A 24,252-nucleotide genomic window follows, 5' to 3' on the forward strand; every position below is an offset into this window, starting at 1 on the left:
GCCATAAATCACAAGAAAAATTATGCACTCTGTAGTCTATAAAACAACATGACAAGTGAAGCTTGAAAGGAAGAAATAAAAATATTTCTTACTCTTAATTTTGGCTTTATTTACTCTTGAAACAGAGCACGTTTTGGAGACTCTGAGGAATAAAATATAGTTTAAAATAATTATTTTATGCTTTCCAAACAAATGGAATATTTGATGTTATAAATTATAATACGCATGGCATACGTGTGAAATACAAAAGTATTTTAAACCATAAACAACTAGTGACTTACAACCCAAACAAGGCAAGTAAAAGGGTTACGGATTTAATGTTTTAAATTCACATTGGTTTACATTTGTCATTTATGTGCTGTTAATAGTACATGTTTAGGTTTAACTTCATGTTACCGTCAGTGGTACAACACTAGACACCGGGTTTCGATTCTCGTGACGGGAAGAGTACGGATTGTCCATTGTGTAGCTCTGTATGTAATATCAAACAAACAATCAATCACATATTACAATATCTGTAATTAATAATTTATTTTGCTACTTGATACATCAAAACTATCGAAAAAATAATAATACGATATTTTATGATAATGGCAATATATTGTCTTTTTTTGTTTACAAATAAGAGTCTAACTAATTATTGCAACAATCATATCGGACTTCTACTACAAAAATCATTGCTTTTTTCTGTTATTGGTCTCTATGATTACATTCTTAACTGCTTAGAAGGCTCTGGTGTTTGTAATCAGAGCCATATGTACAGGTTGTGACATAGGTTATAAAGTTGAAGTTAGGAAACATTTTTCATAGTTAAAATTATTGTTTGTTCTGAATTTCGTGCAAAGCTACACGAGGGCTATCCGCGTTAGCTGTCCCTAACTTGGTAGTGTAGGCCCGACATGGCTAAGCGTGTTAAGGCGTGCGACTCGTAATCTGAGGGTCGCGGGTTCGCATCCCCATCGCGCCAAACATGCTCGCCCTTTCAGCCGTGGGGGCGTTATAATGTGACGGTCAATCTCACTATTTGTTGGTAAAAGAGTAGCCCAAGAGTTGGCGGTGGGTGGTGATGACTACCTGCCTTCCCTCTAGTCTTACACTGCTAAATTAGGGACGGCTAGCACAGATAGCCCTCGAGTAGCTTTGTGCGAAATTCAAAAACAAACAAACAAAAACTTAGTAGTGTAAGACTAGAGGGAAGACAGTTAGTCATCATCATCCACTGCTAACTCTTGGGCTACTCTTTTACCAATGAATAGTGGAATTGACCGTATCGTTATAACGCCCCCACAGTTGAAAGGACGAGCATGTTTGGTGTGATGAAATTCGAACCTGCAACCCTCGGATTACAAGTCGAGCGCCTTAACCATCGGGCCATGCCGGGCCATGAGTGATTGTTTGTTCAACACATAACATTTATTGTTTTTAAATTACTTTTGTAGCCATTTAAGTTAAAACTACATAGCCTGATAAGATCGTGATAAATTTATTATTTTTACGAATATTAAACATTTTAATATGCTGCAATAGAAATGTCATTTTAGTAGTACTAATGCTTAGAAATAACATTCAAGCACGGCACGGCCAGATGTTTAAGGCACTCGATTAGTAATCTATGAATCACAGGCTCAAATACCCGTCACATCAAACATGCTCGTACTTTCAGCCATGGAGACGTTATAACATACGGTCAATCGTTGGTAACTAGCTGCCTTCCCTCTTATCTTACACTTCTGAATTAGGGACAGCTAGTGCAGATAGCCCTCGTGTAGCTTTATGCAAAAAACAAACAAATAACATTTCGAAATTAGTTTTTGCAAGAGGCATGATGAGAAATACAAATAGCAAAGCACATTAAAAGAGCGTTAGAAGGTTGGGTTGTAGGAGTACATGAACATTTAAAGAAATATGTCGATAAAATGATTACTGTGGTTTAAAATAAGACTATTATATTGGTTATGTTACATAATATAAATTTAACTTTATGACACATTGAATTTGTACATGCTTTGATTTTTCACAAATTATCCAGCATCAATTTTGTACGTTCCATTTTCGCTCGATCAAGGTGAGCTGCATTTGAATTTGTTAATTTAAAACAAAGATGCAAACCTATTGAAATGAAGGAGTTTTCTTAATAGATGTCTCAGTTTTCAGCACGTGACTCTTACGTTTCAATAATTAGTAAATCTAAAATGACACACGAAAGTGTAAGGGAACGTCTCAGACCATCTCTCCCCCCAAAAAAAATTCAAATTAATAATATTTCCAGGCTCGGCATGGCCAATTGTGTTAAGGCGTTCCACTCGTAATCCGAGGGTCGCGGGTTCGAATCCCGGTCGCACCAAACATGCTCGCCCTCCTAGCCGTGGGGGCCTTATAATGTGACGGTCAATCCCACTATTCGTTGGTAAAAGAGTAGCCCAAGAGTTGGCGATGGGTGGTGATGACTAGCTAGCTGCCTTCCCTATAGTCTTACACTGCTAAATTATGGACGGCTAGCGCATACTGCCCTCGAGCTGCTTTGCGCGAAATTAAAAAAAACAAACAAAGAATAATATTTCCCTCCGATATTCTGCCTTTCTCATTAAATCGAACCCCTAATAAGGAGCCAGTAAAGTAAAGTGTGGTTTATTTATGCCCATAGTTTTATTTTTATCTAAGATGAAGGACCTTTAATGTGGATATGGTGATTTGTATATAAAAAATACGCAATGTTGTTAATAATAATTTGTTACACATGTACACAATATCTCTAAATAAATATAGATATGAGGTATATTGTGATAAAAATATTTGAAACAAATTTGTAGATAACAAAAAGTTGTCCAATGCTTCAGCTTGAGACATAAATTAAATTTTTCTTGAAAACTTTGCTAAATTTTAGTCTCCAATAACTTTCTTTTTGATTCAAATATCAACTCAACAAAAACAATGATTTAAAGTATGTAATTCTGAGTAATTGAAAAATTTCAACAAATTTTCATTTACAGCTGACTTTTTTTTCATTTTATAAGTATTTTGCCACTAGCCTTGTTATACATCAATTCACATATCAAATTTTACCAATATTTCTGCTTATACCATCCAAACGGTCCGGCATGGCCAGGTGGTTAAGGCACTTCACTCGTAATCCGAGGGTCGCGGGTTAGAATTCCCGTCGCACCAAAAATGCTTGCCCTTTCAGCCGTGTGGAGGTATAATGTAATGGTCAAAGAGTAGCCCAAGAGTTGGCGATGGGTGGTGATGACTATATGCCTTCCCTCTAGTCTTAAACTGCTAAATTAGGGACGGCTAGCCCAGATAGCCTTCGTGTAGCTCTGCATGAAATACAAAACAAACCAATATCATTCAAACAAGTTGTTTTAGACAATATTTACGCATTTCGTGCTGTACTGCCATCTGTTGTTAAAACAACTCATCATGTACGTTTCAGAACAGATATATATTATAGGGAGTACAGCCTTACAAATAGCTATTATGTTGTAAACAAAAATGTATATCAAAGTAAAAAAAATACCTAAAATAAACGTCACAGATAATATGATCTTGCAAACCAATCTGTCACAGGTTTTATAAATGGTTCTTATAATGGATAAGACAATTATTATATTTTGAAAGTTTGATATCTTCTCTAATACGTATGTGAACAGATGTAAGAGAGTTTACTTCTTGGCCGATGTTTGTCGAGTTTTAACACTGTACGGCTACTTCACAGTTATATACACTACTGGTGCATTGTGTTCTAGAGTACAAATGTTTCGGAAAATCTATCCGAACATGAATCTCGTGACGTTTGAGCGCGTGACTGTCGATGAATAGTCGTAGACTGGTAACAGGGATGCAGAAGTAAAGTACGTTTAATATACAACAGTTACAAAACCTTCGCAGACGTTGTTTTATATTGAGTTTATTTGTAATATTTAGGAATAACAAAATTTGGTTTCTTTCATGAGAAACAGAGGGCGAAATCTACAAGGTAAGCCTCGTTTTTCGCAAGTTCGAATCATAACTATAATCTCATATATGTTGTTGAATTTATTGACTACTTTTTCCTGTTATTTAGACACTACTCACCCGCCTGGTGGTAGTAATACTTATAACAATGACACATTCCTTTTATAAAATATAACTAAAACGGCTCGAAGTATTTTCTAACTAGCGTTATGATAATAATTTTATAATTGTTCTGAATACAAAATATCGCTCTTGAATGTAAAGTTTTTCGTTTACTGTATTTAAAATAGTTTTGTCTAAACATTCTTACAATGGGAAAAAAACATTTACTTACAAAACAGTACTGTTCATACATCAAGGGATTAGAATTTACGTGTTCCCTACGTAGATGTAGTAGTTCAGTGCTTAATTACGTTAAATGTTGATCAATGCACAGAGTTAGTGAATTATACGATTTTCATGTTGCTCAACAAATATGCTAGTTGTCTTAACAATAGGCAAGGTGTAGAAAGAAAAAAAACGTACAAGAAAATGCGCCACAGATTGGATCAGTTGTCTATAGCTTAGATAAAAAGATAAACACGCGTATACAACTTCATAATTCTTGACATGATGACTTCTACTGTGTCATAGGATAAGGGGTATGGCAGAGACAGGGTTCTGAGCTTAGCTCTAACATCAGATGATAGGACCCAGTGTATATAGTTTTAACTATCAGATCAGGTGATTTGATTCAGCTGTGTACAAACTTAGCCGTAAAATTAGATGATTGAACTTAGCGATGTATAAGCTTAACCCTAAAATCAAGTAATTAGATTCAGCTGTGTATAACTTCATACCTCAGATGATGTGACTGAGTTCAGTTGTGTATAAACTTAACCCATACATCAGATAATTGCATTTAGTTATACATGAACTTAGCCCTGAAATCAGGTGATTGGACTCAGTGATTTCATGTTCAAACGTATTTTAAAACTCTAGATTAAAATGTTGGATACATAACTGTCTAGTGACTGTAAATGTAAACATTTTGCACACCACTAACATGGTAGGTGTGGGCTCACGAATGTAAAATATTTCGTTTTTCCTCAGTAACCAAACTACAAATTTTACCTGATTTTAGAAGGAACTTTGTGGCCTTTCTTCACGGTCAATGACTTAAGTAAAGACATTATAGAGGTGATTCTGTGTTACGTTTTTCTTATCTGCAGTATTTACTTGAAAACGTTTCAAAGTAATCCATTTTGCCTACAAGTTTTGGATTTTTGTTATTTCAGTGGCTTAAAGTACAAGGTGACTGACTTTTATCTTGACATTTTCACTGATCTTAACATAATTTCTATTTTTCAAACAAAGACAAAAAAGAACAGAGCTAATTTCACATTAAATTCACCATAAAGGTGTCCATTCATCTAGAATATATGTGATTATTATTTGGACTAGTCAAGCTGACCTGGCATAGTCAGATGGTTAAGGCACTCGATTCCCTGTTCCATCAAACATGCTCGTCCTTTTAGCCGTGGGGGCGTTATACTGTGACGGTCAATCTCTCTATTCGTTGGTAAAAGAGTAGTCCAAGAGTTGGTGGTGGGTGGTAATGACTAGCTGTCTTCCCTCTAGTCTTACACTGCTAAACTAGGGACTGCTAGCGCAGATAGCTCTTGTGTACCTTTGTGCGAAATTCAAAACAAACCATACCTACACAACTTTTAGGCATAACCTTAGAGCCAAAGAGATTTATATCCTATCTGTATGCCCCCCCCGCTAGTACAGCGGTATGTCTTCGGATTTACAACGCTGAAATCAGGGGTTCGATTCCCCCCGGTGGGCTCAGCAGATAACCCGATGTGGCTTTGCTATAAGAAAACACAAACAAACACAAACCTATTTGTATGTTTAAGATAGCCCTCGTGTATCTCTGCGCGAAATTCAAACCAATGTGAGATTTTCTTCTCGAGCCACTTGGATCCCTTATCATACGTCAACCGATCGTGCCTATGTGTTCTGTAAGTAGGTTATACTTTACTTAGTGTTACGTCACTCATGATATTGAATATAATATTTAATATATATGTTTTTATTACATTTAGTACATTATTATTATATATTTATTCTCGAAAAGATTATTTTACACTGTTAGCTTAATATATGTCTGTAGGACTGTTATAAATCTCACAAACTTTTGAGAAATTTTTCGTATTACTAACAATGAAGGTTTCCAACTATAGAAATAATTCGTTCTCACTGTAGTGTTTTTTGCGCAAAGATACACAATGGGCTATAAGCCATTTGCCCACCAGAAGGAATTGACCCCCTGTTTTTAGCGTTGTAAATACATAAACTTACCACTATTCTACAATGGGACACAATGTTTTCTCATCATTATAAGTAAGCACGTAAAACAGTATGTTGAATCAGCTTTGTTCTTTGATGAATTTCTTTACAGTTTTAAGCTGCTTAGGTCGCTTGCATTTATCAGAAGTCAATATTAATTAATCCCATAGAGAAACGCTTTTAAGGAAAATAATTAAGTAAATGTTATAATAAGATTAAGCTATTTTCTTGCGATTGGCTTAGTTATTATAGTGTTTTACCCACTAGGACACCAAACAATATTATTTCAACTCTATATTAATACTTAAGTAAAAACCTAAATCAGTTGCTTTTATGTGATAAAATGTCCTCGCACTTACATAGTAAAAAAAATGTTTAACTGCTCAAGTAATCTGCCATCAAAGAGAATGTTTTTAATTATACGTAAGACATGTTTACATTCTGAACAGTGTTGAGTGTACATGTGCATTCACTTCTGGTAAACACAAGTCTGAAAGCTCTCATGAGTTTATTTTTACATCTCACTTCCTCATTAAACCGTAAACACTGTCAAACTCAACTCGCGTAATAAAATATGTGGTCGTGTATCAAACACCGAGTTAAATCATTGAGATTTGGTGTATCAAGGACTAATTTATGGATATTTTACCAGATGAAGGAACTGTGAATCACTTACACCCTCAGCGGAGCCAAGGGAATGAGCTTCAACAAGGGTTATAAGCAGTTATGGGATAGTGACAAAAAGAGTTAATGTATAGAAGGAAATATATTTTCACAAAAAGATTGTTTGTTTTTAAATTTCGCGCAAAGATACACGAGGGCTACCTCCACCAACCGTCCCTAATTTAGTTACTCTTTAACCAACGAATAATAGGATTGATCGTTACCTTATATCGCCCTCACGGTTGAAAGGACGAGCATGTTTGGTGTGACGGAGATTCGAACCCGCGATCCTCAGGCTAGAAGTCAAGTGCTTTAACCATCTGGAAATGCTGGGCTGTTTATTTAGTGACTAAAAATACTCTGTATTAAGTGGCATGATGTATGTTATACAACTTAGTAAAACATAAAAAATAATTAATGTTGTGGTTTTAAACAGAATTATGAACCAAATATGTACAAGTCAAAATAATACCGTCCAACCCTTTCCATTACTGATATTATGCACTTGAAGAAAGTTTTTGTTATTAAAATGATTGTATGCCTATAAAAATCGGACAAAATTGAAAAACAAACTGATAATCATTTTGCACATCAGATGTTATGTCTTAACTTCTTTTTTAAAAACTACTCGATACAGTGTCGTTATTTATTAAAAGAACAGCCGTTAATTCTTGGAGGCGGCTTATAATATTTGTTGACAAATTTCCCGAGATATTCATCTATATAAATGTAATAGTACTGTCTGTTGTATGCCATATATGCTTTGTAGGATGTTTATTAGGTCCATTAGGTGATACATACAAATTTTCAGTTTTTCATTTTGCAGTTTTTACGGCCGTTTTTGCTTCTTCACTGTTTCGCCTTTTGTTAATGGATCTTCACTAAATTTGATATGAAGCTTTGCTGGATTTATGGAAAGACATATAAGAACATTCAATTTTGCGTTTTGTGGTTTTTATGATCATTTTTGCGTTTTTTTTAAACCACTGCTTTGCCACCTATCGATGACCAATGCAACTATTTCAGTTTGTCTTGTTTTTGTACTTGTTACAATGCGAAAAGATACCTTATGGATTATTTGTGCTTTGCTCACCGCCTTTATCAAAACTTGAATTTTAGCGTTAAAAGTCCACTGATTTACCGTTGCGCCATTATGGAGTCAACTATTTGAACATAATAATGAAGTCTGGGAAGTAAAACATAATTCCGAAATATATTTGTTTAAGATTTATGGAAGATAATTTCAAAGAATACACCGCCATAAAGTTCAAACAATGAGAACTAGGCAATCAGAAGCTAGTTGCATTGAAAATAACTAGTTGTGTATATTTATATAGTACTTGTTCATGAGTCTTCTCAAATGTGAAAAACTGTATGAGAAAATATGTTTCGAGCATTGAATATCGACCAATCTATGAAACGTTACTTCATTATCTGATTAAAAATCAATGTGTTTTTTTTTGTGTTTGTAATACATATGATATTGCTATACTTAGTCGTTTTTGCTTAGTTTATTTTTGGCATTTTGGTAAACAGTTTCTAAGGTTTCGTTTCCACGTTTATTGTGAAACTTAAGGAAAATCAGATGTGTTTTATTATTAACAATGGTTATTTCAAGTTCCTTCTCATTAGAAATTCAGTGCATATGTCGTTTCTTCCAGTTGGGCATTACATTAATAAATGGTACATATATAGTATGTATTATTACTTTATCTATTGACCAATTTACTTAACAACTTTGTGATTAGAATTTTGGGAATCGGAAGAGGTTGCGTTATGATAAAGCTGAAAGTGCATGAAAAGTACTCTGTCAGAACTATACCACCTTTAATGTGGTCATTAACTCAAAATTAGAAATAACTGTAATATCTGAACCCTAGAAATCTTTGACCTTATCATTTAACCCATTAGCAATTAAGATATCACTAATATATCAATATATTAATTTATTAAGACACGGATGATTGTGCTTCAGTTTGATACAGGCATTAGGGCAAAACCAAATGAAAACTATCCCGGATTTTGAACTGACAGAGTACAATGATGTCTGCTAACCAACAACACCCACCGCCAACTCTTGAGCTATTCTACTTGAATAGTAGGGTTTTATATTTCGTCATTCTTATAAAGCATCCACAGCCCCAAGATGCGTTGCGCATTATATCATTCTTGTGAAGAATTGGCAATATTATCTTGGAAATGTGGTCAGATTTATCAACAAATGATAATACATGTAACAATTATAATTTTTTACATTTATCGACAAATGATAATACGTGTAACAATTGAAATGTAATGCAAATTCAGAAACGGGAAACAAAAATGTATTTAAAATTATTGATACATCTGATTATCTTTAATATACTAGAATACATACGATGGATACCGTTATATTTTACGGATTCTCCAAAGTTTAAAGAAAGTACTTTTTATGATCTATTCCATAAATAAGTATAAATATTTTGGTTGGTGTAATGTGAACTACAACCATTATCCAACTTAAAATCGGTTTCCTCACCATCTTCTGCAGGGCGATAGAATGTAACGCACATGTCACACACATCTACCTACTTTCTGCAAAGGATAGCTGTTAATATTGGTAAGATGCTCTTTAACTGCTTGATTTCTTTTTGCTTCTGTGATAATTTTATTAGTCCTAGAAGCTTTAGTTAGAGTAACTTTAACATTAAACTAATGATAAATATTTTGTGCTCGTTAAGTTTTATTTGAAGTAATTGTTTTTGGTTTGTTTTTACTTTCAATGAGGAATGCGATTACTTTCAATCAATTCTAGAGTTCTCCGACAGAACAGCACGCTCAATTCCAAGGCTCGATTCTCCGTGGAGAACATGAGAGAGATCGTTATGACCTTACTCTAAAACAAACAAAATACATCAATTCTAGTTTTTAACTATCTATTGTACATTGTAAAATACAGGTAACAAACGTCTTGTTGTTGCTTAATATACGTACGAATGCTTCAGTTCTTCAGTTGAATGTTCTTACTTCCAGGTGACAGTGTAAATAAACCATGAAATTATTTTTATTGATTCCTCGGTTGGACAACGCACCCATTTCTTAGTCGCCAACATATATTTCACATTGAGTGTGATATAGAGTTATCTAAGTAAGGCATTAAAGGTGAACATTTTTTTCCTACCATATTTGCATAATGTTTACAGTAGAGGGTAAAATCTCTAGTTGTGTTATCTTTAACAGGTTTGTTTAGAAACAGTAAGAAAGAACAGAGAAAATGAATGATCTTATGTCTTGAAGATTAGATCCAACAAATTAAAAAGATGTGTATCAGATGTTAGAAAACAACCATTTTAGTAATGTTTTATTTTTGTCCCAGGAAATTCATCACATGAATCTTACAGGTGAATGGAATAGGGAAAATAATTTGATTTATTTCCAACATGAGAGTATTTGTATTCCACACACATACATATATATATATATATATAAACACTACGTTTATATTAAAGCATGACAGTGAACTGAAAATAATAATAGTTTCCTAAATAAATTTTATAACACAATTTAAAATGTTTCTTTTGGGTTTGCCAAATTAGCTGAAAATAATTTCGTACAAGTAAGTTCAAAAGATGGAAGAGTTATAAGAAAAAGATAGCTATGCCTATCATATAATATACATTTGAAGTAATTAACTAGCACATCATGATTCTGTTGTAGTTTTAAATTAGGATTTACGTTTATTTGATTTTCTTCAAAACTGAATTTTTTAAGCTTTTAAACTCACATGCAAACATAAATAGTTAAGAATAACAACTAAACAATCACATAAATAGTTAAGAATAATAACTAAACAATCACATAAATAGTTAAGAATAACAATAACTAAACAATCCATAAATAGTTCAGAATAACAAAACTAAACAGTCACATAAATGGTTAAGAATAACAACAACTAATCAATCACGTAAATAGTTAAGAATAACAACTAAACAGTCACATAAATAGTTAAGAATAACAATTAAACAATCACATAAGTAGTTAAGAGTAACAACAACTAATCAATTACATAAATAGTTAAGAATAACAACTAAACAATCACGTAAATAGTTCAGAATAACAACTAAACAATCACATAAATAGTTAAGAATAACAACTAATCAATCACGTAAATAGTTAGGAATAACAACTAAACAGTCACATAAATAGTTAAGAATAACAATTAAACAATCACATAAGTAGTTAAGAGTAACAACAACTAATCAATCACATAAATAGTTAAGAATAACAACTAAACAATCACGTAAATAGTTCAGAATAACAACTAAACAATCACATAAATAGTTAAGAATAACAATAACTAAACAATCATGTAAATAGTTAAGAATAACAACTAAACAATCCATAAATAGTTAAGAATAACAACAACTAAACAGTCACATAAATAGTTAAGAATAACAACTAAACAATCACGTAAATAGTTAAGAATTACAACTAAACAATTACATAAATAGTTAAGAATAACAACAACTAAACAATCACATAAATAGTTAAGAATAACAACAACTAAACAATCTGTCTTATAATTCCACAAAAGGTAAAGGAGGAATCACAAAATGTGGGTTTTGTGTTATATTTAGCTCTTGCACTTTTTTAACCCTGTGTATATGTTTTATAGTAAAGCCTCTTCGGGCTGTCTGTTGTGTCCATCGAAACGAATCTAACCCCTGATTTTTTTGCGTTGTAAATGCGCAAACGTAGCTCTGTCTCACGGGTAACCTTCTAACCTGTATGGATAATAGAAAGTTAAGACCACCGGTAGTGTATGATGGTTTAAGCTTGTATCAAAAATTGCCATAGGGTAAATATGATATTACATAATATTATAAGAAACTTCGTCGGTAATTCGCTCTTTTTTAATAAAATTCAATAAAAAAAATAACTACCCAGAACAAGTGAACATGGCAATTGATAATAAAACTAATAGCCGTTCTTAGTTTTAATCTATTAGAATCTGATACTGTTTCTTTGCAATCGTCAGTTCTTGGTAACAGTTTTATGTGCAGCTAACTTCTTAACTGACAGTCATAAACCATGGTTAACAGAAATTTTTCAGCGTATTTCTTTATTATTATATTTTGACATTAATTATCTAAACTTTGCTTGTCTGTTTACTATCAAGCACAAAACTTCACAACAGGCTATTCGTGCTGTACCCGTAATGATCCTTTAAACTTACAGCTGAGCCACTGGATGGTGGGGAATCGTTTGGGACAATAATGAAAAATTACTAAAGTGGTTGCTCTGAAAAATCTAATAAAAATTTCATTAATTCATCAGACCTAAATATTAACACAGAAATGCGAATAAACGATGGTTATATGTACACAACAATAAATATATAGCATCATATGTTAGATTTGCTCTCGAGAGATGTAATATGAGTAGCGAACATGTATTCTTCGGTGACCATATGTTCCATTTAATTTTCAATAGGTTGAACGTTGTGATTAAATATTTAAAAATAAATAAATGATAATATACAGAGGACTGGTTGTGGTATATTAAAACAATTTGGAATATGTAAATGAGTAAATCATTAATAAACACATCGAAAATAAAGTAGCGGTGGGATGGTGTGAACCAGAACTATGTTAGCGGTGGGATGGTGTGAACCAGAACTATGTTAGCGGTGGGATAGTGTGAACCAGAACTATGTTAGCGGTGGGATGGTGTGAACCAGAACTATGTTAGCAGTGGGATGGTGTGAACCAGAACTATGTTAGCGGTGGGATGGTGTGAACCAGAACTATGTTAGCGGTGGGATGGTGTGAACCAGAACTATGTTTTCACATTGTTTGTTGGTAGTTTGATGCTACAGAATATTGATTGTTTTTTTTTGGGGAAGGTATGTATCAGCCATTTCTGCAACAAAATATTCTCACATTCAGATCATAAATACGTGTTTATGCATAAAAATCTGAACTTGTCAGATTTATGACTGAGTCTTTGCAATGGAAGCTAAACTGAAGGGGTATTACAGACATGTATAACTGCACGTGGCGACAAGGACTGTTCCATTATCGTTTGGATATGACATACTGAACCTCTGTACCTAGGATCACTATATGTTAACATGTGCAACTTCTTGAAATAAGTTTTGCAGACAAGTTGAGTTTGATGAACTGTGTTTGAAATGATTTGTTGACAATGTATATACAATATTTTCAGATGAGCCACTATCAAGGCTATTACCAAAACCCGCCAACAGCACCTCCACCTGCTTATTATCCTTATCCACCTCCACAACCAGGCTGGAATCCTAATGTTCCTCCTTCTTATCCTTCCGGGAATTATCAGGGCCTCTTCAGGATGGAAATGGAGCATATGGGCCACAAGGTTATACAAGTTTCCCTCAGCAACCAGTTATGTCACCACATCCCACTGGATGGGGCCCTGCGTACCAGCCAACACACACAACAGTGTAAATATAATTATCTTTTCATTCTATAATATTTTAATGAATTTATTATTGCTTATCTCATGATGACCGAGATATTAAATTATTAGGATAATCGTAAAGTGTATTGAGCCAACAAAATGTGGTGTAGTAAAGAGAGTAATTATAGTAAGTTTAGCATTGTAATGTATTGGTAAACTGTAATTTTAATTGTAAAGATAGTATTTGTTCTTGCCTATATTAGAAGTTAATATAATCTAAAAATGTCAGAATTTTCAACTTCTTTAGCTTTTCTAAGGTTTTTTTTTTTTCTAAATCATCTTCTGGGCTTAAACTTGGTTGAATTTACTTAAAATATAAAACAATTATTATGTAATATTTCAGTAGTATTACAGAGAGGTAATAAAGTGACAACTATGACAACTAAAGTGACTGTTAGTAAGTTCCCCAACAAGTTGTAACAACACATTTAGATGCACTATAGACATAATAGGTAGTCAAAAACAGCCTCTAATATTAACATATATTAAGAACAGTACAATCATATCAATGTGTAATGTTGATATGTATCTCCACCTATATAATACAAAGTACGTACTAAAGTATTCAAGAGGATGTTTTCGCTTGACAGAAGTGAACTATTTACCTGCTATTATGTACAAGTTTCTAACTTTCTTTAACTGAAATTTTAACCTTATAATGTTAGTATAATTTATTATAACAATAAATTATACTTAAAATATATTTACTCCAATTTAATAACAATATAATGAATAAATTAAAGGTAGCAACCCAACATACCACAAGTCACCCCACTTCGAAAAATGGTTGTCTTCCAACTTCAATTGACACAGTTTGTCATACAGTGCAGAGCCGATTCTGTTTCATAGTACAGGGTGAAAACCTTATGGTATCATGTCTGTAATGTAAATAGAAAAATCAAATTATTTTCTGTGCTTTCCAAACTGGCAAAAATGTGATTTTAGGTTTGTGCTAACATTGTTAGTTAAGAGTAGGCATCCCCTCTAGGATAATTACTAAAAGGGTAAGGAAAAAAAAGATATGGATGAACACCATTTTTGATTTTAGCCCTGAATTTAAATTTCAAAGTCACAAAAGTTAGGGGAGGTTTCTGAATTTCAAATCGAATGAAATCTATTATATTTTAAATTTTTATAGAAAATAGGTTTCCATACCATAAGTAGTAAACAATTTCATTTTTAATTCAATAAATGTATAGCACAATTGAAGAAAAAGTATTTTTCTTACATTGTAATTATAGTATCTGTAGTTATTTCAGATCTTTGTAGTACGATCATAAAGCTTTTTGTACACCTTTGGATTTTATTTTACTGTACATGTTTGAAGATTTATTGGTCAGCTGAGTAAAACTATGGGAGTTTATTGGTCAGTTGTACAGCAGCAGTTAGTCTTATCACAGTTGAAAGCAGGGGTGCAGCTCAAGTAACTCCTTTTTAGTAAACTTCTCACATGTGTAGAAGGCTTAGGTAATTGATTAATTAAAAATTGGTGATAGTCCAAAACATTACTTAATATGAATATGAGTACTCACGTTGAAAGCCTGGAAAGCTATTAGAACTTGTATAATTCCAGTTTGAAAAAAGTGCACTTTTTTATTTAATAGTGTTATACATTAACATTATGAATTCAAAACTCGACTGTATCGAGTAGTTAGTACTCATAGATATCTATAATAATAAAAGGGCGTCTCATTGTGTTTGTGACCACCATAGCTTCAAAAGGAAGGAATCTAGAAACCTAAAACTAAGTGGACCCTGAAGGTGTTTACCAAGGTATTCTTACTTATCTATGTGCATGCGCGCAAGAGTATACACATCTTTTAATGTGGAAACTAGCAAAAATCCACAAAGAAAGAAAATGTTTCCTTATATTACGAATAGAAATCTCATACAGACCTGCTCTTTTACTATAGACACATATCCCGTTAAAAATGACGAAGCAAGTAGGATTACATCGTAATATAGTTGTAGTATATCAATTAGGTTAACAACTTCTAATATACAGAAAAGCCAGTGTGTTTTGGTAACAATGCATTCCAGCAGTGGCTTTTATATCATGTTGCTTAATAACTAAAGTATAACTTAATATTGCTGTTATTCTATGTACTGAAAATAAAAACTGAAATTTATAAACAACAAAAGTGGAGAAATATTTGTATATCTCATAATTTGGTGTCTCTGTTGATTACAGAAGTTTATTTTTATCAAAATCATCTGTGATAAAACAGAGAATAGCTTAATTTAGAAATGATTTAAGTTTAAAAATGGATTGATATTTTTATTTCCATGATAAATTTTATGCACTCGCCTCTAGATTAGTTTATCACACGCCGTTCATCTACTTTAGGCTTATTTAGTAATTTCTGTAAATCATACCAACACTCACAGTACTTACAAGGTTTCACGGACCTCTTGCAAACCCTGTCATTTAAATCGTAATGAGCATATTCTAATGTACGCCAAAATTGAAACAGAAAGGCTGCAATTCATTCGCTTTAACCAAAATAAGCTATGTCCACCTGTGGGATGTTAAATTAGGTTCAGAATATACATTTCAACGTAGTCACCTGGAATACATCGATAACCCGAGTAAAGTCGGATACTTTTGCTAATGTGAAATAAAGTTAGTTTTTAAGGTTATAGTGAAATAAATGCTAATTCATATTAAATTTAGGAAACACCAATTTTGACTCCATTTGAGCTTCGTTACATGAAAATAGCCTATATGGTAAAAATTACAACGGCATTTATCCACAGTTTTGTTCCTCAACCTATGATACATTTGTATAGCATAAATGCCTGCTTTTAGCAAACAATATATTCCAGTTAATAGGCTTTTTTTGTCTTAAAAACCCCTATAATGTTATGTATATACATACAAATCACTGTTATGAGTAATCTAAGTGTATTTTTTTGGTTTGCCAGACTAAGTTGTGCTGATGAGCTTTGAATAGGCGAAACTACAGTCCATAACAGAGGGTAGAGCCAATCAGGGAAAGCATTAGGCTTTTACGTTACAGATCCATTTTACTATTTTACCTCTAATGATAAAGAAAATAAAGTTGCAGTGTGTGTATATTAACGTAATGCCATCCAGTAGTTTCTAAAGGAGTTTCTCTTAAGTGAAACTATATAATACATTAGTGGCAACTTTACTGAGTAATTAAAATAATTTTAAACACGTTTCATCGAAATACAAAATGTGTAATTATTACAGCTAAAAAAAGATAATTAGCGAATATTATTATTGTTAATTAGCTTCAAATAATTTTTAATGGGTTGTCAATAAATTTATAAACAAACTTAAATACAAGAGAATATTAAGGAATTTTAAGATGAGGATATTTATATTAGTGAAATAATTAATTATATTGTGTATTATATATATCTACTTGTTTTAGGTTACTTACGCTTTAAATTATTTTTAATGTGTTTAAAATGTTTGTAAAATAAGATATTTTCGTAAAAGTTTTTAAAAGTCATCCAGTTTTTCTCATATTGATTACAGTTTTCTCTAATTTTCAGTTTTAAATTTATCTTATTTTTTTGGTAATGTTCTCAGCTCTAAATATAAAGAAACCTTTAAAGAATGGGATATTTACGTCTACAAAGCCAAAAGAAGAAAAACCATCAAACTTTTCACTAAAACGGGTTATCTCAAATCTAGGCTAAGTCTAACCAAATATCGTATAATAGTTACTATCATTTCTTGCTGGATACCGATATTATATTTCATTTGTTTTACACATTTCCAGTGCGCTATGAGTCTTTTAATCTTAAAGACTCGAACTCATTAATTGTAAAGAGAATATTCGGAGCTTTTATTCTCGAAACCCAAATTAAGTGGTACAAAATCTCAATATACTAATAAGGAAATATCTCTTATTACAATCTCAGTGTGAACATGTCAGGGTTTTATGAAAGCGTAGACTGATTCTTTACAGTAGGTGTCTGTGACTTGTTGGTGAAAATTTCAACAATAAGCAAATACTACACAAGTTACTTGTGTTAAAAAAATATGTAATAAAATAAGTCAAACGTTTGTTTGTTTAGAATTTCGCACAAAGCCACTCAAGGGCTATCTGTGCTAGTCATTCCTATTTTTAGCAATGTAAGACTAGAGGGAAGGCAGCTAGTCATCACCACCCACTGTCAACTCTTGGGCTACTCTTTTACCAACGAATAGTGGGACTGAACGTCACATTATAACGCCTGCACGACTGAAAGGCCGAGCTTGTTTGGTGCGACGGGGATTCGAATCCGCTACCCTCATATGACGAGTCGAATGCCTTTAACCCACCTGGCCATGCCAGGCCACAAGTCAAACATATATACAAATATTTGTTATATTATTGGTTATCACAGCTAGATTTAAAGCTTTAAATAATTGTCGTTTTTCATCAAAGTCCACACATGTCGGTTCAATTACTTTGTAATACAATTTGAGAAGATGGATTATTTTCCTGCGCTCTGCTATTATAATACAATTAGTAATAACTTCATTTTAACACTTACACTATACGCTCTTTGTGTCTAAACTCACAATTACACAGTCTAGATATATTTATTTTAATTAACTCTGGCTAACTAACTAGAGCTACATTTTTATGCGTATTTATAGCCTTACCTAGACCTAGAACGTTCTACACACTACGAGATACCATTCACTGCTTCATTGGCATCAATGTTATTAGTCCATTCCAACACACAATGGATGCTGATAATCGTGATGTTATGCTTATTCATTCTGTTCTTTTCACTTTATCAAAGCCTCTAGGAAACAAATAATGAATTTTCTTTCTTGGAATTGTGTGTGGAGAGGAGGTGGAGTCACTGGACTGATTAGGGGAAACTGGAATAGCCACCAGTGTTTCTGGACTCAATTTCATTTTTCAATTATTCTCAACAGAAAAGGTTCTTTTTCTCGTTAATACTCTGTTTATTTGAGAAGTACATTAAATGATTTTCCTGATCCACGAGAGGCTTGGAACATCTAATATACACTTGTCTAGGCTGAAAAATCATTTCTGTTAATCTATTTATGAAATGTTTTACCTATGTATCAATACTCTCTATTTTGTTCCAAACCGCACGAGAAATTTCTAGGAATTTCTCGAGATTCCTTCTTTTGCATGAAAGTTTAGAATATTTTCCACATCATTTCCTTCTTTTTTACTGGGCCTGGCATAGCCAGGTAGTTAAGACCCTCAAGTCGTAATCTGAGGGTCGCGGGTTTGAATCCCTGTCACACCAAACATGCTCGCCCTTTCAACCGTGAGGGCGTTATAATGTGACTGTTAATTTCACTATTCGTTGGTAAAAAAGTAGCCCAAGAGTTGGCGGTGGGTGGTGATGACTAGCTGTCTTCTCTCTAGTCTTACACTGCGAAATTAGGGGCGGCTAGCGCAGATAGCCTTCGTATAGCTTTGTGCGAAATTCAAACCAAACCAAAACCTTTTTTACTAGTCTATGGCACACGATATTCAATAGGTGGTCAGACATCCACAAAAACATAAGTTCAGTAATGCTATATAGAGAATAAATTAATCATGAAAAAGTAAGAACAAGTGAACAAAGAAAATAATATTTATTCACAGTAATATTTGGTGTTTCATCAACCAAATTAGTTTTTATTTCCTGTTGACTTCTTACTGGTTGCTGGAGCAGGAAATGCTTTTCAAACGCATTTTCACAGGACAAGGATAAGTAGAATAATATTAAATCACATTTTCAAGTCAGATAAAGGTTCAATTGAATTATTATATTACTACTAGATCACTTACATCGACAGCTATTTACAATGATACAGCCAAAGGAAAGAACTTTCAATCCATTTAAACATGTGCACATAAATATGTTACCCCTTGAGATGGGCTTTCCATCCTCAAGAATGTGAACACAGACACAGGGTGAAATTGGTACAAGCTTCAATTAGATACCTGTTATTGTCTACACACATATAAAACTCTTTACCTAAGAGAAATTATAAGCATATTTTCTCGACCTTTTGACATGCATTTTACAAGCATTTCATTAATTATGGACAGAAAATATATAAAAAACAACAACTGAACATATCATACAACAGGTATATCCTAACCTAGCCACATAACAGAGAAATTAACAATAACTTCAACTGTGACTTGCCTTCACACAAAACGTTTGGTATTATCAGACAGTTACCACACATTAAAACAACAACAGTACAATTACAATTCTTATTTAAGGTAAAAACAAACATTTCATCGCATTTAGTCTATTTTAAACAACACTCTTATATTTCTAATTTTGCTTTAGCTAATAGTTAAAATAATGTAAATCTTAAGTTGAGTTAATGGTGTTACAGTTAAATTAAAAACTCGAACAAAAAAAGTAACGGGTTTTCTGCTAAGACATGTTCTCCATTTCGTTCCAAGACGACTTTCTCCGTTCAGTTTAACTAAACCTATAAAATTCGAAAGAATATATTAGAATTACTTTCTTTTTTACTATAACGTAATACTTCTAAATTCGTAGCACTATCTATAATTATGTTCTTTTTGTACCTAAAGTTTGTGAATTTGACCTTTGCTCATGGTTCAGTAACAGTTGTTTAAGTCTGTCACATTATTTTAAATAATTTGCACAAAAAGGGTAGGGCTCGTCCTTACTAATCTCTATCTGCAACACTCAGAACTCAACTCGACGATCAACAGCGTCTAAAATTCTCGTTGACAGATTTCGAGCCAATCAAATTACCAGATGTTTCCGCACTGTTCTTGTAGCAGCTTCATTTTTGTGTCACGTGCATGTTGCTAAGCGACACTTGTAAATATATAAAAGCTTAAGCATTAGAGAATACAACACTAGCAAAATTTATATAGTGGATTGATATAAATTTTTAACTTTAGTAGTGTTTTACGAAAACAATTAAGGATATAAGAATTTGTTAGAGATGTCTGTTTTCTTATAACAAAGTCACATCGGTCCATCTGCCGAATTCATTGAGGGGAATCGAGCCCCCTAATTTTAGCGTTGTAAATCCGTAGACCTACTGCTGTACTAGCGGTGGACGATAATTTGTTAGTAATAGATTAAGTTCTATGAAGATACTATCATTAAAACATTTCTGTGGTGGCGTTTGATTCAAACTGCGCCATGCAAAGTAATACATTAATATTGTACGTTATGCTCTAAGCGTTATTAATGATTTTGAACAAAATAACATTAGTGACAACAAATTTAATTAATTAAACTTCATATAGTTTTTCTATGAAACTCGTAATTTTGGTAAATTGTATATTTTAAAATATTATTGTTTGAAAAAGGTTGCCTTGAAAATATAATTTTAATGTAAGATAAATTACGAATGGCTACAATTACTTTCACTGAGTTAACGATTTTAGCCGATTACGTTTAATATAGGTTAATCAATATAAAATACATATTTATTGATGGAATATCTTTAGTACCTTTTTGTTAACTGGCTTCTATGATGAACATTAACGGAAAACATTTAAGTGTCTTCTCAACAAACATTTACGGTAGTTCGCAAAATGTTCAACAGATGACGTTGTTCGTGTACTTTATTTAAAGTTTTTAATACCGACAGAAACTATCTTTGCAATACATTTTTAGTTCGAGTGTTTAAGCCCGAAATATAAGTATCATAATCAACAATACCATCAAGAAAGATTTTGTTTATTACACACAGCTTGTTTAAAGTACTTATTTACATTTATTTATTTTTACAGAGTTATGACGGAAAACAGACCAAGCAACAACGATAGAATGGCTGACTGTTGTTTAATAGCTTGCTGTTGGTCATTGTTGTGTTGTTGCCTTCTAGAAGACTGATGAAAAGTTTGTAAACCTCTTAAAAACCTCCATCTTTCCGTCGGTTGTTTAGCAGTACGTCTGAGAAGTCATAGAGTTAAAAATCTGGTCTCCAACTGTGTAATTTTGTGCTTAAAAAAAAACAACAACAACAAACCTTTTGAACACGTTCTTGAGCTTCAGAACATCTAACAAATTATTACCCGAGCGAAAGAACTAAAATAAAGGATAAAACATTTGAAATATTACTGAAGTCTAGGCTCTTAGCATATTATCAGTGGAATTATAAAAACAAACGTAACCATGAATCTTTAAATTATTGTGTACTTTTAGATTCTCCAAGTGTTGTTTTTTTTATATAAAACAAGAGTAAACGAAAACATAAAGATTTAATGACTGCTTTTCTCAGTAAATTAAATTATTTATTTTATTTATGTCTGCAGACTTACAATGCTAGACATCGGGTTTCGACGGTGGGCAAACCACAGATAGTCCATTGTGTAGCTTTGTGCTTAATTCAAAACAACAACAACTGTTGGTACTGCATTACAATAGTTGTTACACATTCAATTTCTAAGTACAGAGTTTTAAATATTGAAATAGATAAAGAGGGGGTAATGGGCCATCTGGTGGTTTTCAGGGTAAATTATTGCGTTTAGGGTTTCGCGTTTTCATCATATATAAATAAATATATTACCACCGCAATGGCTGAGTTATAAATCTGCAGGCTTACTACATCAAAAACTGTGTTTGAATACTTGTACAATAGAGCACAGTGTTTTGTGTGATGCTCTTACAATCCGGTAATATGTCTTTCTGTACAAGTGATGCAGATCATCTCTATAAGTTTATAAATTGTTGATGATACCCATTTTTTGAGTATTGAACACATCTCACTTGCTTGATAGATTTTAAAGGATAAAGTTTTGTATACATCTCAGCAATAAGTGTATCATAGTTCTAGTATTGTACCATGCTTAAACGCCTGGTGTACTTTTATCTTTAAAAACAACTAAATTCAGCTATAGACATATATATGTATCGATCTTTCTCGTATTTATTGTTTCTAACACTCACGTATTTCACAATAGAGTGTAGGTGTATGTTTCTCATAGCAAAGTCACATCGGGCTATCTGCCACGTCCATCGAGAGGAATCGAACTACTGATTTTAAGGTTCTAAATTCAAAGACTTTCCGCTGTCCCAGAGCTGAACTTCAGAGCAGAGAAGTGTTTTGAGTCTAGTGTACTAAATTTAGAAATATTCCTAACACTCTCTTAACTCACACTTCTGTATTATGAAGATAAAAATGGACGCAATAACGAAGTAGTTTTGGAGTAGGTTAAATCCTTTGTGGATTGGCAAATATTTTTTATTTAGTCTCGTACTTATTTTGCTTTATCATTATATCACACACACTATAAATCACTCATTTCTCAAATAAAATTCACTATATATTTAATGTAATGAATTTCTTAACGAAAATTTCCTATCTAGCTTTTCTTGAAATTAAAATTAAATCTTTAAAACGTAGTGTGTTAATAGTAGGTACAATGTTCTTATTCTGTTATCAGGTTTCTAGAATCTGAATTGAACGTTAAGATTAAGTACTGGAATAAATGTTTTCACCATTTCATTAATTCTCTGTTAATGCTATGTACAGTTCCAAGATTAGAAACTTTTGTTTAAAGCAAACCTGGGTTATTTATAAAACAGAACTGTATAAGAGTTATCAATGCCATTTTGTGTATATCTCTGATAATGTAATTCACAAGTTATGATCAGTTATCTTTAGTTGAAGAAAGAATTAGAGTTCTATGCCTTTTATTTGTTATTGCTTCAAAATCTTAAATTACTGGTTTCTCTATCAGGTGTCCTTCAGTATGTCGTTGGTAAGTTTTCAGACTTCTAGTGTTAGCACCCAGTGTTTGATTCTCTGCGGTGGACAGAGCGTAGACAACTTATTGTTTAGCTTTACGCTAGAAATAATCAACTCGGTCAGTTTTTAAGCTGCTATTCAACTGATGGGATCTGAACCTTTCTTGTTAACAGAAAGATGTATGAGATATATTTTTTAATGTAACTTTATTAAGTTTTCATGCAATAAAACTGGAGATGATATTTGGAAGAAAGAGGTTGACATTTTTGAACACTTTAGAAACCAGATAGAGCTAAAAAAATGTTGTTGCTCTTTGCATAGAAGGTTATTTACTATTTTAAATGATTCATTGAAATTTAATGTATTTGGTTTAGTGCAAAACCACAGTTGGCTACCTACTGTGTTCATCACAATGAATCCAACCCACGATTTTAGCGCCTAAGTTCATAAACTTACCGCTGTCCCATCAAGAAAACATATATTTGTCACATTTGATGATAAATTTAATGTTAATAGAACACTAGATAAACAGAAAAGTTAAACTAATGAGTTATTTTTTATCAAAACTCCTACCTTCAGGGGATGCTAAACACTTTTTAGACTGGTTTTTAAACAGATCAACTCCTCTAATTCCCAATATAAAGATGTATTAATCATAAGTCGGTATCAGTGTCTGCCAATTTTATTAGATTTTTGTTGGTTGAAAATAAAATTATAGTACATCATAACACTGAATATCGGATTTTTTATTTAATACACTTTTATCTGAAGATTTGCTGTATCAAAAACCAACTAAAATTAATGGTTATAATTTGTGCAAAATGTGTTATTCCTACACGATGAAATAGTTTACAATTTAAAACACTACAAGATTTGTAATAAAGTGCATCCATCTTTCAAGTTATTAGTAAATTTTAAATTCAGATAGCTATAAAGGCTGAGTAGTTTCTTAGCTTTACGAATATATATATATATAATTGTATGTTTTAAAGAAAGATCACGCAGTGTTTGTTGTATGAGACAAATATATTTGGGTTGAGGTAGAGTTGGATTGATAGTTCGTAGCCTGGTGATTAAGATACTGGACTCGCAATTTGCGATTTGCGGGTTCGATCCTCCGTCATCGAAGA

The 24,252-nt window shown here is 32.6% G+C and overlaps 1 long non-coding RNA gene across 1 annotated transcript; it reads left to right on the plus strand.

Moving 5' to 3' along the window:
- The first annotated feature begins 3,728 nt into the window (after positions 1–3,728).
- Positions 3,729–23,375, plus strand: LOC143255826 (uncharacterized). The gene is made up of 3 exons (XR_013030887.1): positions 3,729–3,976; positions 13,159–13,411; positions 21,162–23,375. It is a non-coding gene; the product is annotated as an uncharacterized LOC143255826 (long non-coding RNA).
- Positions 23,376–24,252: the final 877 nt, after the last annotated feature.

The sequence above is a fragment of the Tachypleus tridentatus genome, chromosome 7, assembly GCF_004210375.1.
Source record: "Tachypleus tridentatus isolate NWPU-2018 chromosome 7, ASM421037v1, whole genome shotgun sequence".
In the NCBI taxonomy this organism is placed as follows: Eukaryota; Metazoa; Arthropoda; class Merostomata; order Xiphosura; family Limulidae; genus Tachypleus; species Tachypleus tridentatus.